This window comes from Bos javanicus, chromosome 15 (assembly GCF_032452875.1).
Source record: "Bos javanicus breed banteng chromosome 15, ARS-OSU_banteng_1.0, whole genome shotgun sequence".
Lineage (NCBI taxonomy): Eukaryota > Metazoa > Chordata > Mammalia > Artiodactyla > Bovidae > Bos > Bos javanicus.
This window is the reverse complement of record NC_083882.1, coordinates 415,130-428,231: the sequence shown is the minus strand read 5'-3', so window position 1 is coordinate 428,231 and position 13,102 is coordinate 415,130. Positions and strand designations below refer to the sequence as shown.

Below are 13,102 nucleotides of genomic sequence, written 5' to 3'. Positions count from 1 at the left end.
GAGTGACAAGTATTGATGCCTTTGAACTGTGGTGTTGGTAAAGACTCATTCCAGAAAAATAAATAACCCAATCAAAAAGTGGTCCAAGGAACTAAATAGACATTTCTCCAAAGAAGACATACAAATGGCTAACAAACATGAAAAGATGCTCAATATCAGTCATTATCAGAGAAATGCGAATCAAAACCACAATGAGGTACCATTTCATGCCAGTCAGAATGGCTGCTATCCAAAAGTCTATAAGCAATAAATTCTGGAGAGGGTGTGGAGAAAAGGGAACCCTCTTACATTGTTGATGGGAATGTAAACTCATATAGCCACTATGGAGAACAGTGTGGAGATTCCTTAGAAAACTGGAAATAGAACTGCCATACGACCCAGCAATCCCACTGCTGGGCATACATACCGAGGAGACCAGAACTGAAAGAGACATGTGTACTCCAATGTTCATCACAGCACTGTTTACAATAGCCAGGACATGGAAGCAACCTAGATGTCCATCAGCAGATGAATGGATAAGAAAGCTGTGGTACATATACACAATGGAGTATTACTCAGCCATTAAAAAGAATACATTTGAATCAGTTCTAATGAGGTGGATGAAACTGGAGCCTATTATACAGAGTGAAGTCAGCCAGAAAGAAAAACACCAATACAGTATACTAACACATATATATGGAATTTAGAAAGATGGTAATGATAACCCTGTATGTGACACAGCAAAAGAGACACAGATGTATAGAACAGTCTTTTGGACACTGTGGGAGAGGGCAAGGGTAGGGTGATTTGGGAGAATGGCATTGAAACATGTCAATTATCATATGTGAAATGGATCACCAGTCCAGTTTTGATGCATCATACAGGATGCTCAGGGCTGGAGCACTGAGATGAACCAGAGGGATGGGATGGAGTGGGAGGTGGAATAGGGGTTCAAGATGGGGAACACATGTACACCCATGGCACATGCATGTTGATGTATGGCAAATCCAATACAATATTGTAAAGTAAATATAATAATAATAATTTTTTTAAAAGAAAATGCTGAAGCTGAAGCTCCAATACTCTGACCACCTGCTGTGAAGAACTGACTCATTGGAAAATACCCTTATGCTAGGAAAAGTTGAAGGCAGGAGGAGAAGGGAAAGACAGAGGATGAGATGGTTGGATGGCATCACTGACTTTATGGACATGAGTTTGAGCAAGCTTCAGGTGTTGGTGATGGACAGGGAAGCCTGGGGTGCCATAGTCCATGGGGTCACAGAGAGTCAGACATGACTGAGCAACTGAACTGAACTAATATTTGCAAGGAGATCCAAACAGTCCATTCTGAAGGAGATCAGCCCTGGGATTTCTTTGGAAGGAATGATGCTAAAGCTGAAACTCCAGTACTTTGGCCACCTCATGCGAAGAGTTGACTCATTGGATAAGACTCTAATGCTGGGAGGGATTGGGGGCAGGAGGAGAAGGGGATGACAGAGGATGAGATGGCTGGATGGCATCACGGACTCGATGGACGTGAGTCTGGGTGAACTTCGGGAGTTGGTGATGGACAGGGAGGCCTGGCGTGCTGTGATTCATGGGGTCGCAAAGAGTCAGATACGACTGAGCAACTGAACTGAACTGAATATTTTCTAAAAGATAGCACAGTATTATATGCATAATAAATATTTAATGTGTTGGGATATATGTGTGTGTGTGTGTGTGTATAATCAAATTTACTAAAGTGAAGTCCAAAGATAGTACTAGAGACTAGGGAATTCCTTTCTACTTTAAGTGATTCAAGTTTAAGGAACATTCTGGCCTAACCTCAGGGGGAAGTACAATTTGTTTTTATTCCTGTTTAAACTAAGGATAAGAAATAAATTGAAACTATAATTATCAGCATATGAGTGAATAGTTTGCTCTTAGTAAGACTTTTTATCTTATTAATGTGAGCTCTTTAAGTAATATTCTTTTGTTAACCTGTTTACTTTCAATTAACATTTCATTATTAACAGCTGTTTTTAAAAATACATGGCTCTGGCTACATAGAAACCGATTTCAGGATAAATGCACTCCTTTTATTCTTTGTGTTTTAATTCATTAATAAACATTTTGAGCACAAAGAATGTATCAATCATGTTTATCATTGCTGGGATTGCAATGGTGAAAAAAATAAAGAGAGAGAGAGAGAACTAGATTCTGCCTTTATAAAGTTTAGGATCCACTGAATGACTCCCAAGAGGGAGTAAAAAATTACAACATGGTGTTGTCAATTACAGGCTTCCCTGGTAGCTCAGTTGATAAAGAATCTACTGCAATATAGAAGACTCTGGTTAGATTCCTGGGTCAGGAAGTTCCCCTGGAGAAGGAATAGGATACCCTTCCAGTATTCCTGGGCTTCCGTGGTGGCTCAGATGATAAAGAATCTACAGGCAATGCAAAGGACCTAGGTTTGATAGTGGAAGCACAGGGTAACCATGAAATTTGTAGGGAATATAAATTTGTACAGTCACTATGGAGAATAGTATGGAGATTTCTTAAATAATTAAAAATAGAATTGCCATATGATTCAGTGATTCCACTCCTAGGCATATATCCAGAGAATTTGAGGAGATCCATGCATCCCAATGTTCATTATAGCACTATTTACAATAGCCAGGACATAAAATCAAACTAAATGTCCATCAACAAAGGAATGGATAAAGAATATGTAGTACATATACGTAATGAAATATTACTCAGCTGTAAAAAATGAAATAATGCTATTTACAGAGATATAGACAGAACTAGTGGAGAAGGCAATGGCACCCCACTCCAGTACTCTTGCCTGGAAAATCCCATGGATGGAGGAGCCTGGTAGGCTGCAGTCCATGAGGTCGCTAAGAGTCGGACATGACTGAGAGACTTCACTTTCACTTTTCACTTTCTTGCATTGGAGAAGGCAATGGCAACCTACTCCAGTGTTCTTGCCTGGAGAATCCCAGGGACGGGGGAGCCTGGTGGGCTGCCGTCTATGGGGTCACACAGAGTTGGAAACAACTGAAGTGACTTCACAGCAAACAGAACTAGAGACTTTCATACTTACTGAAGTAAGTCAGAAAGAGAAAAACAAATATTGTATAATATCACTTACATATGGATCTAGAAAATGGTACAGATGGACTTATTTGCAAAGCATAAGTAGAGTCACAGACATAGAGAACAAACTTATGGACTTACAGTTACCAAGGCTTGGGGGAGAGGGAGCAGAATGAATTGGGAGATTAGGACTTACATATATACTCTACTATGTATAAAACAGATAAATAATAAAAACCTACCCTATAGCACAGAGAACTCTAAATGGAAAGAAAATCCAAAAAGGAGGGGATATATGTACATGTATGACTGATTCATTTTGCTGTTCAGCTAGAAACTAAGAAACATTGCAAAGCAACTATACTCTGATTAAAATTAATTTTTTAAAAGAACTATGAGAATTTGCAGAAATGCAAGTGCCAAGTTTAATTTTAAAATAATAAAACAAAGTGTTATACAGATTTATTCACATATGAAAAAGCTTTTACTTTAAAGATTGGAAGACAAATTATATGAAACACTTATTATATAATATGTTGGTATTTTAACATAAAGATACCAATGTTTTTAATTATTATTTTCATAAATCAAAACTGTTCATAAAAATTGTTAATGTGCGTGTAGTTTGGCATAACCACAACTGTTGACAGTAGTGACTAGGAACAGAACAAAGCACAAAAACACACAGGAATGAGTTTGTGGTGGCAGCAGACTGGTCTGAGGAACATGGGTACATGGATGCAGAGGAAGAGTGAATTAGAGTTGATAAAATAACAGCTTTTTAACTGTTTTAATGAGAATTAAAATTGTCTTGTGATATAAGAACTAGAACTTCAAGAGAAAAAAGTTAAAGTAGTATAAGCAATGAAGTGCAATGTGAGTAGAGATCACTGTTACAGCTGATGAACTAATGATCATCTCTGGAACCATCTGATCATGTTCAATGGGAAAGTATGTGAAGTTTTTGTTTTTTTTTTTTTTTTATAAATATCTCCAGCTTCATTACCTCATTTCTGTCTGAACTGTCTGAAAAAGACACCCTAGAGTTGTGTTTAATGAGTAAAAGGTATGTGGACAAAGAATCATATCTCAGTATGTATCTCAGTTCTATTACAAATTTCAAGTTTGATCGAATCATGCCATTAATTCATCCATGGGCAAAAGCTAAACTTTCTCAAAAAGATTGGAATCCCAGCCTGGGAAGGAAATCTACATTCTAAATGAACTCCTTGCTTGGATACTCATTTCTCAGTCCCATGGCTTTTTTTTAGAGAACTTGTTACCCCCTTTATAGTTAATATGCTGATACAATTAATAATTGTATATGAACTTTTTTGGTTCAAATTACTCTGTTCAGTTCCCTGATAAGACCCTGCCTAATAAAATACTGAAAATATGTTATACAATGCCAGTCTAATAGGCATGCAATAAGTAGTATTTCTTTTGTACAACCAAGATTTAATCAACAAGAACATTCACAAAAAAATGTCTATATTGAGGTCAGAGTCCAAAGAGGAGGAAAATCATTAAGCATTTTAATAATCAGTTGCTGTTGTCATTGTTCAGTGGCTCAATTGTGTCCGACTCTGTGATCCTAAGGACTGCAGCAAGCCAGGCCTCCCTGTCCTTTACTATCTCCCAGACTTCGCTCAAACTCATGCCTATTGAGTCAGTGATGCCACCCAACCATCTCATCCTGTCATCCCCTTCTCCTCCTGCCCTCAATCTTTCCCAGAATCAGGGTCTTTTTTAATAAGTCAGCTCTTCACATCAGCTGGTCAAAGTATTAGAACTTCAGCTTCAGCATCAGTCCTTCCAATAAATATTCAGGGTTGATTTCCTTTAGGATTGAGTAGTTTTATCTCCTTGCTGTCCAAGGAATTCTCAAGAGTCTTCTCCAGCACCATCATTTGAAATCATCAATTCTTCAGCACTCAGCCTTTTTTTATGGCCCAACTCTAACATTCGTACATGTCTACTGGAAAAACCATAGCTTTGACTATACAGACCATTGTGGGCAATGTGATGTCTCTACTGTTTAATAAGCTGTCTAGGTTTGCCATAGCTTTACTTCCAAGAAGCAAGCATATTTTAATTTCATGGCTGCAGTTACCGTCCACAGTGATTTTGGAGCCCAGAAAAGAAAACTGGTCACTGCTTCTACATTTTCCCCTTCCATTTACCATGAAATGATGGGACTGGATGCCATGATCTTAGTTTTTGAAATGTTAAATTTTAAGCCACCTTTTTCACTCTCCTCTTTCACCCTCATCAAGAGGCTGTTTAGTTTCTCTTCACTTTGGGCCATTAGAGTGGTGTCATCTGCATATCTGAGGTTGTTGATATTTCTCCTGGCAATCTTGATTCCAGCTTATGACTCATCCAGCCTGGCTTTTCACATGATGTACTCTGCACATAAGTTAAATAAGCAAGGTGACAATATACAATATGGAAAATATGTAATACAATGCTAATCTTATAGGTGTTTCATGGATAGTATTTTTTACACTATACAACAAAGATTTAATGAACAAGAAAATTCATGAAATAATCTATACTGAGGCCTGACTCCATAGTAAAGGAATATCATTAAACATTTTTTTAATAATTGGTAGTAACCAGCATCTCAATGTTATATAATAAGACAACTTTAATATCCATCAAAAACAAGATTCATACTTTTTAGTTTTTGAAGATATTCCAGATATCCTGTTAATAGACAAATATGTATGATTAATAAGCATTAGGTTGTGACAAGGAGAGTGTGCGATGGGAGAGAGTAAGTCAGGATTCCAGCCCAAGCGTTAGATCCGTGCTTAAGTGTCTATCTGCAAGTATATTCAACCCATTGTTAGATTTGGTATATTGATCAAGAGGATTAGACAAGAGTACCTCTGTTATTTCTATCTGTAATATTTAATGATTATACTTAAGTAATATCTGAAGTCACTTTTTCTTCCAGTGTTTCTTCATAGCATTTTTTATCTCAGCATTTCTGAGGGTATAGATTAAAGGATGTAACATAGGGGCCACCATAGTGTAAAAGACAGCAACAGCTTTATCAATGGGCAGAGTTGTGACTGGAAGAAGATACACAGATATACAGGACACAAAGACAAAGCAACTACTGTGATGTGAGAAACACACGTAGAAAGGGCTTTATGCCTCCCCTCCAAACTGTAAGTCCTTAAGGAGCACAAGAAGACCACATAGGAGACCAACAGGAGGAGGAAGTTTAACAGGCAGATGAACGCACTGTTGGCAGCAACAAAGAGATCAAGAATGTGAGTGTACATGCAGATAAGCTTTAACAAAGGGTACAAGTCACACATGAAGTGGTCTATGACACTGGGGCCACAGAAGGGCAGTCAGACTGTAAAGAGGACCTGAAGGGTTGCGTGGAGAAATCCTCCAGTCCAGGCCACCCCCAGCAGGAGGAGGCACAGCCTGTGGCTCATGATGGCCGTGTAGTGCAGAGGTTTGCAGACTGCCACATAGCAGTCACAGGCCATCTCTGTGAGCAGGATGATCTCAGTAGCACCAAAAATGTGTTCTGCATAGACTTGAGCCATACACCCATTAAAGGAGATTGTTTTGATCTCCCGAAGGGAGTCCACAATCAACTTAGGAGCTGAAGAAGAAGGGTAAATTGTGCCTATCAAGGAAAGGTGGGTCAGAAAGAAGTACATGGGGGAGTTCAGAGACTGCCTGGTAGTTATGGTAACCACAATGAGCAGGTTGCCTGAGAGGGTTACCATGTATAAGACCAAAAAACTGACAAACACTATTTTTTGCATTTGGGGGTTCTATGTAAGACCTAATAGAATGAATACAGTCACATTCCTTTCATTCTTCATCTATGTGGTGTGGTAATAAAAACTCAGGGAAAGAATGCTTTACCTTAAAAAGAAAATAAAAAAGAACCATAAAACAGTCAAACACACCAAAACTCTGCCTTTTAGCAGTTCTCTAATAATGTCACTGCTACTGCTAAGTCACTGCAGTCATGTCCAACTCTGTGCTCCCCCGTCCCTGGGATTCTTCAGGCAAGAACACTGGAGTGGGTTGCCATTTCCTTCTCCAATGCATGGAAGTGAAAAAGTGAAAGTGAAGTCACTCAGTCATGTCTGACCCTCAGAGATCCCATGGACTGCAGCCTTCCAGGCTCCTCCATCCATGGGATTTTCCAGGCAGGAGTACTGGAGTGGGGTGCCATTGCCACACATGAGTCTTACTTTTCCCAAAACTCTGTAGGAGTAGTATCTTAAAACTTCTTTTAGTTGACTTAGTTTTTTTTTTTTTTTTAATTCTAATCTCAAGCTATTTTTCTTTTTTTTTTCCAGATTGGCTTCTTTTATTTAGTAATATACATGTAAGTTTCCTCAATGTCTTTTCATGGCTTGACAGTTCATCTCTTTTTATCACTGGATATTCCATCATCTGGATGTATCACAGTTTATCTATTCACCTATTGAAGGACATCCTGGTTGCTTCCAAGTTTTGGAAAATATGAATAAAGCTGCTATACACATTATGTGCAAGTTTTTGTGTGGACAGAAGTTTTCAGTTCTTGTAGGTGAAGTGCCAATGAACACATTTACTGAATCACATGGTGAAAAAGTCCTAGCTGCCTGCAAAGTGACCGCCATCTTGAATTTCCACCTGCAGTGAATGAGATTTCCTGTTGCCCCACATCCTTGTCAATATTTGGTATTGTGTATTGTCAGTGTTCTGGATTTTGGCCATTCTAATAGGTGTGTAGTGGTTCTATTTTTCTTCTGATCGAGCTATTTTTCTAAGACATAGAATAACCAGAAGAAATAAATTCAATTTCTTTGGCCATAGTGTCTGAAATATTTCAATGGAACATCAATATAATGGAAAAATTGGGCCATTAGATATAACAATTTTGGAGGATAACCTAAAACTTTATGTATAAAATACCATGGATCAAAAAATCACAAGTCTATTTTTACAAATTATGTAAAAACAGGTAAAAATTTAGTGAATATACTTATTGAATTAACATTTAAAGATTATAAGTTTTATATACATCTTTTAAAAATAAGGTTCAAATTCAAAAATTTAACTTATAAAATTGTATATACTTTTTTTAATCTATGTTAAAACATATGTATAGAAGATTTATAAGAAAAACAATTTAATGCATTGAGGACATTTCCTCCTGAATGTGAGATTATGGTTGATATTTTATTTCTCATGTTTTTCAGTATTTTCTAAATTTCTACAGCTTACATTACTAATTATATCATGAGAAAATAAATATAATTTTCATGTTTTGTCTTAGAGTTGTGATGTTGAAACTATGTTGTTTTAAATTGATTGGAATATGCATGAGAAAACAGACATAGGGAATTGTACTTTTGTAAATCATGGGACCCCAAGAAATATCTAAATATAATTTTAGTTAACTGCTTTAAGGTACTTGAAATTGTTATCAATTCACCAACTAGACATAGAGTGAGGACACAACTGGCACTCTTTGACTTGAAAATTAGGGTGAAGTGTGAGGCTTCCACGGCTGCCCCATGGGTCACTTATAATTACCCTAAATCCCATCTTTATTCTACCAAGCAAAAATTTTGGCCTCTGCTTTTAACTTATACCATTTATACATATAGCCAATAAGTCCTCTGAATAATCAACCATATCAGTTTAAAGCAAAGTCTATTTCAACTTACTTGTAATAGTAATACACACATTATTCAAATAAACTTTAAGGTAGCATATAAAACTAAGTTTTATAGGACATTAATAATGGCATTATTAATGTTCACTTTTTTCCTGGATCTCAGATTCTCTTATTCTCTTTAGGTATTCTTAAAGCAAAAAGGCAGTGAATAGTAAAATGATTTCTCCCAGTTACACATGGCCAAGTTGAATAATGAGTTATGTGGAAAGGAAATATCTTCCAGATGATCCCACATATTCTTCATTGAGAAGCTAGTTTTAGTGTTCCAAGCCCCAGGATAGTGGTCTCCCTTCTGGATAGCCCAGTGTATCACAGAATCCTTCCAGAGAAGGGAACACCTGAGGAACAAGTTGAATATACTTCTAATTGCTTCTCTTCCCTAGAGAAGATGGCCTTTGGGAGAACCAAGAAACAAATAATATGTTTTTATAATTTCCTGAGGGTCTGTATCAAAGGTTGGATTTCATGATCAAAATCACATAGAAAATTCCAAACATGACCCACCTGTTCTCATTATTTCACTTATTGCTTCAGTTTCTTGAAAACCTTAAAGTAATTAGAACTATGTTTAAAATAATTCTATCTTATCAATGTCTTTGATATCCTCTATTAACTGACAGACTCAAACACATGATCATTTTCTTCTTACGTACTAGACTTAACTATGCCTGCTGGTGCTGCTGCTGCTGCTAAGTTGCTTCAGTCGTGTCCGACTCTGTGTGACCACATAGACGGCAGCCCACCAGGCTCCTCTGTCCCTGGGATTTTCCAGGCAAGAATACTGGAGTGGGGTGTCATCATTGCCTATTAACACTCAAATCCTCTATGATACATATGTTTGGGGGAATGAGAAATAATGTTAATCTCACAGAGTAATTCTTATCTCTCATAAAGGCATTAATACTACAATTGAGAGGCAATAACAAGCAGATAAACTTCCTTCCAATCAGAGAAACCTTTATTACTTGTTTATTTTTTTTTTAAGTCCACAGCTCTTTCTTCCTTTAGTTATTTTTTTAAATTTTATTTTATTTTTAAACTTTACATAATTGTATTAGTTTTGCCAAATATCAAAATGAATCCGCCACATGTATACATGTGTTCCCCATCCTGAACCCTCCTCCCTCCTCCCTCCTCCCTCCCCATACCATCCCTCTGGGTCGTCCCAGTGCACTAGCCCCAAGCATCCAGTATCGTGCATCGAACCTGGACTGGCAACTCGTTTCTTACATGATATTTTACATGTTTCAATGTCATTCTCCCAAATCTTCCCACCCTCTCCCTCTCCCACAGAGTCCATAAGACTGTTCTATACATCAGTGTCTCTTTTGCTGTCTCGTACACCGGGTTATTGTTACCATCTTTCTAAATTCCACATATATGCGTTAGTATACTGTATTTATGTTTTTCCTTCTGGCTTACTTCACTCTGTATAATAGGCTCCAGTTTCATCCACCTCATTAGAACTGATTCAAATGTATTCTTTTTAATGGCTGAGTAATACTCCATTGTGTATATGTACCATAGCTTTCTTATCCATTCATCTGCTGATGGACATCTAGGTACTTGTTTAAATTCCATATACTCTAACATTATAAGATATAAACTTTTACTATAAATCTGCTTTTTCTCATTTTTAATAGAATGCAGAGATTAAATTTCCACCATGTGGTTCTTAAGGGCTTCCCAGGTGGCACTAGAGGTAAAGAACCTGCCTGCCAGTACAGGAGACATAAGAGACACAGGTTCAATCCCTGGGTCAGGATGATCCCCAGAGGAGGTCATGGCAACCCACTCTAGTACTTTTAACTGGAGAATCCCCAAGGATAGAGGAGCCTGGTCAGTGATAGTGCATAGGGCTGCAAAGAGCCGGACATGACCGAAGCAACTTATCACACATTGTTCTTATAATAATCTTAAAATGTTGTTGAGTTTTTGCTATGTGCTATCATTATACTGCTGCTGCTGCTGCTGCTAAGACGTTTCAGTCGTGTCCAACTCTGTGCAACCCCATAGATGGCAGCCCACCAGGCTCCCCTGTCCCTGGGATTCTCCAGGCAAGATCACTATACTACAAGCTTTATATACACTATTCCATTTAACAACACTAGTATCTGTAGTCTAAAGAAAAGTAAATGTGGTGAGAAGGTAAACAATTTGTCCAAGTCAAAATGATAAAAAAAAAAATAAAAAAATAAAGTCTGTATTAAAAACCAGGATGTCTGGCTCTAGCTCTTTGGAATTTAGCTCTCTAGTGTAGATCCAGTTTACTACTAGGAATCAGCAATGTCAGAGTTCTGACAAAGCTACCACCTGTGACCATATGTAATCCATGGCAGCTATTTGGCTAAGCTGTGAGATGTACAGTTAGATGTTAATGAGTTCAGGATCTATTTAACAATTGCAGAGTTTTTGTGCCCTAAAATTCTTCCGGTACTAAGGAATAGTTCGGGAGTTTTGGATGGACATGTACACATTGCTAGATTTAAAATGGATAACCAACAAAGACCTACTGTATAGCACATGGAACTCTGATCAATGTTATGTGGCACTGAGGAGAGGAGGGGAGTTTGGGGGAAAATAGATACACATATGTGTGTATGGCTGAGTCATTGTTAATTGGCTATACCCCAGTACAAAATTAAAAGTTAAATTTTTTTTTTCTAGGACTTGTATTTTATCAACTCATATTCTCTTTAAAGATGAAGGAGCTGAGGTCAGAGAAGAAACACAGCTGATTAGTAGCAGATAAGAATCCAAGTTTTCTAATGATTTTTTTTTCCCACCACCACACCTTACCTTCCTTAAGATGACTGAAGTCCAGTGTATACAAGGACAAAAAAAAACAAAAAACAAAAAACAAAAAAACACCTTATGGTGACAAAGAAAATTAACTTTCATCTTTTATCTTCAGCAATATGCATCTTGCCTCTCTAAGATCAAAGTCTAAGTCTGAGGTCAGGGATGCAGAAATTCAGTCATATTGCAAAGACCACATCTATTTCCAGCAGAAATAAGATCTTACCTGGTTAGAATATCCAAGAATGTTTAAATATAATCAGAATAAAAAGTTACCCAGAGCTTGGGATTTAATGTATATTCCCAACTACAGCAAAGGGTACGTTCATTATAGCATTCTTGTAGATGCCATATATTAATGCATTTTCCACTTGGAATTCAATATTTGAGCTGAAGATTTCCTTCAAAGAACAAAATCTAAATGCTGACCTTCCCTTTAGTCCCAGGCTGACTTAAAAATTGACTTCAGAATCCACAAATTATAATCCTATTCTGGATAAATTACAGATAAATCCATATATATGCAGGAGAACAAATATTTCTGCAAAAGATCCCAGGGTATATAAAAGTAATACATAAAATATTAGGAAGTAAATCTTTAATGATTTTCATTGTAAAAATCCCTTGGAAGAAAACAGAATTGTAAAAACTCGAGAAAAACAACAACAACAAAAAATAGCAATTCTAATTCACTTACCATGGTTGACTCTGTAGTTAAGGAGAATGCCCAAGGCATTTAGTAATAAGAAATAACCATTACTTGTAATGTCAAATCATACATATTTCTCAAGTCCCCACTGCCTGGACAATTCTAGAGGAAGCAGAGATGTAAAGATGACACAAGTTTATTTAAATGGATTCAGCATCCTCCAATGCCTTGGAAAACCAAGTCAAAATAAAAGAAAATGCTCTGTTGAAACCCAAAGTCTTAGGTACTAAGGGGAATCTTCTGATCTTTAGAACCTAGTCTATGGCTAATAGAACAAGAGACACAAATATTTCTGTTACCTAATAAGCTTTTCTTAAGTTTTCTCTGAAAATTAGGAAACATCTTCTCCATGAATGCTAGTGTTTAGAGAGAATACTGAGAACATCAAAGAACCAATCTTTCTATCTAAGGTTTTATCCTCCCTGGAATTAATTACCTCTGTTTTGTAATATTTTGCCAGAAGCAGATATTCGGGAGAATCCATCCATGAGCAACACATTATCACCTTATTGGTTCTTTCCCTGCACTATAACAGCCTACATTCTTGGTCTGGAAAATTATGTGGTAAAGCTGAGGCACGAAGGACTCTAAATGATGGAACCATGGTGTTTCATCCAGGTGGAATATCCCTGAGAAAATTTACTCACTGACTGATGTCACCAGAGGAGGCTGAGATACATATAGGTTCATGATTATTATATCTTGAGTAACTGACTATTTATTTAATCATTATAAAATGTCTTTCTTGGTCTATAGCAACAATTTATGGCCTAAAGTTTATTTTGTCCTATATTTGCATTGTCCGTTCTTTCACCTCTCTT

At 37.1% G+C, this 13,102-nt stretch overlaps 1 pseudogene; it reads right to left on the bottom strand.

The window, feature by feature from the left end:
• Positions 1-6,006: 6,006 nt before the first annotated feature.
• LOC133261146 (olfactory receptor 4C12-like) lies at positions 6,007-7,299 on the bottom strand (annotated as a pseudogene).
• Between the last annotated feature and the right edge of the window lie 5,803 nt (positions 7,300-13,102).